Here is a 2519-nt window from a genome sequence, read left to right on the forward strand (position 1 = left end):
TAACATGGTAAGTTCTGTGTTGGCCAATCGATAGTTCATGAACCCAAATATTATAAACAGGAATACGGTATTATTGGAAATTTATACGAACTCATGATGTGCTGTGGAGTGTGTGTATGTGTTTAATGTGCGTGTATGCAGTGTGTGTGTGTGTGTGGGTGTGGGTGGGTGGGTGTTCATCCCATTCTTCAGGAGCTGACCACCTTGTTTATTGAGATAGGCTTTCCCACTGGCCTGGAACTCCCTGGGGTGGGGTGAAGCAGGCTGATCTGCTGGTAAACTCCCAGGATCCACCTGCCTCCTCCTCCCAGCACTAGCATTAAGCAAGCACTACTCCCCGACCATGCTTGATTGCGCTCATTTGGATGCATAAAGAGAAATGGATGTCTCCAGTAATTCCAGTTATGCAATGCTCTCGTTTGGCTCATTTTTCCTCAATTTTTTGTTTTTCACATGTAATGGTGAAGTACTTTGAAGCAGCAGACTGCTCACTAGAAGAGCCTCAGCCCACACGGGTGTGTCCCACAGCACAGGTAAACCCGCATAACCAGGACTTCTGTGGGAGTCACAAAGAAAAGATGCTCTCCGGCTAGATCAGTGTGTGGTTTACAGCTCCCCAGAAAGCCTGAGTTTTTTCCAGGCCGGCTATGACGACTACACAGAGTGAGCTGCCTACAGGTGCCGTCCCTGACTGGGTTTTTATTAGCAACTTCCAGGATCCAGTGAGTTCTCAGTGGGACTAAAAGACAGGAAAGATGTGAAGACGTCAGAGGTAAAATGAACGCATTGCACAACAGAGCTAGATTTATAAGGGAGTGAGCGAGCCCAGGGCTGTCTTCCTCTGTAGCTGCCTAGACGGTGTGTGTGGGGGGGGGGAGGGGTAGATGTGTATGTGTATCCAGGAAACCCCTCAGAGAGATAAGTCACATCAATTAAATAAGATTTAAATAAATAGTGTATATACATATGCATACATGTTTATACATTAATGTATATATATATCATATATCATATACATATACATTCAAGACCCATTGTCAAGTCAAGAAGTGTTGGCTACTTTGGCAAATAATAAATAAGTTCTATTGTAGGTACTACCTGGCTTTCCCTTGCTCCCTGCCCCATTTGATGAGGGAGCACAGAGCACACCAGCAGAACACAAGGTTAGCTTGGGGAGATTTGTTTTTATTTTAGTCTCCAGAGTCTGTCTGAGTTGATGCAGTTGTCTTCGTGCCATAAACCGGGGTTCGGGGGAATCTTGGGTCTTTCCAGAGTCACTGTGGAGACCAGACAGTGAGATGGTCAGATGATGAGAACAAACCAGGGTCTGCCCTCTACCCCACACTTTCTGATCCTGAATCCAAAGACAAAAGTCTTGCTGAAAATCTGATGGATTCCTACCTGGATCTGCTACTCCTGAGAGTCATCCCACTGGCAGCCAGGACTTCAAGTCTCCTTAACATTGACACTCTTCTCGTTCTTCTCGTTCTCCCGGACTTTGGAGGCCTGGCTCTAGGACTTTGCTAAGCTTTCAAGGAGAGCGACTGATGCTGAGTCATAGTTTGTTTCTGCAGTTCTCACTGCTGAGTCATGCCTTGGGCATTATGCCTTGTGATCTCTCACAGAAACTATGTACTGAATGCACGAAACTGGCCTTGCTTCCCTCTCTCAATTTAAATGACAATCATTAATATGTAGTGATTTTTTTTTTTGCTTTTGCCAAAGAGAATCAAGGTTACATCTTCCCCAAAGTTATTATTTATCTTCTTGCTAAAGGCATGAAGGGAAATTCTTTCCACAACATACTACAGGGAGCTAGAAGCATGCAGGTCTACACCAAGACATTTCGAGGTGTTTTGGGTAACCTGGAGGTGCTTAGCAAACATTCTGCCTCTCTCAGGGACCTCTTGGAGGTGTTTCCAGGATGCTGCTGCCTTGGAGCATGGCACCTGTGTGGAACCCTCACAAATCACCTGTGATCACATGTATGAGACCCTTATGAGACTGGGCCTGTCCATGTTCCTTTGTGAAGGGAGGGAAGCTCATGAGGTCCATGGGCTCACTGTGTTTGCAGGACTCCTCTCTTCCAACAGTCATACAAGAAAATGATTGACAGAGGAGAGGGCCTTTGTAGGGTAGCTGCCTGTCATTTGTCCAGGGATTCTTCTGTTGCTGCAGCTGTTCAAGAGCACTTAACGTTACCCAGGACCCTTCACTGGTGTGGCTGCCTGCCATTACCCTGATGAGCTCCCAATGATAATGCTGACTCTGAGTCACTCATGAGCTTATGAGTAATCCCAACCCCAAGATGATTTTGGACAGAGTCCTGGATCTGCTGCTGCCCTTCAGGGTGCACAGTCAATTCTTTATGCCTTCTCAGGAAAGGTCACAAAGCACCTGCTAGTTAGAGTCCCTAAAGGCCACTCGGAGGAGTCAGAAGTGACTTAAGATGCTGCCCTGCAGTATAAGATGGAGACACCCGTGTATAAGATGGCGCTTTAATGTCTCCTGGCTCTGAC

At 46.4% G+C, this 2519-nt stretch overlaps 1 long non-coding RNA gene across 1 annotated transcript; it reads right to left on the reverse strand.

Moving 5' to 3' along the window:
• Positions 1-1164: 1164 nt before the first annotated feature.
• Positions 1165-1545, reverse strand: LOC116085084. The gene is made up of 2 exons (XR_004116410.1): positions 1402-1545; positions 1165-1277 (listed from the first exon to the last, which is right to left on the reverse strand). It is a non-coding gene; the product is annotated as an uncharacterized LOC116085084 (long non-coding RNA).
• Between the last annotated feature and the right edge of the window lie 974 nt (positions 1546-2519).

The sequence above is a fragment of the Mastomys coucha genome, unplaced genomic scaffold (genome assembly GCF_008632895.1).
Source record: "Mastomys coucha isolate ucsf_1 unplaced genomic scaffold, UCSF_Mcou_1 pScaffold9, whole genome shotgun sequence".
Classification (NCBI taxonomy): domain Eukaryota; kingdom Metazoa; phylum Chordata; class Mammalia; order Rodentia; family Muridae; genus Mastomys; species Mastomys coucha.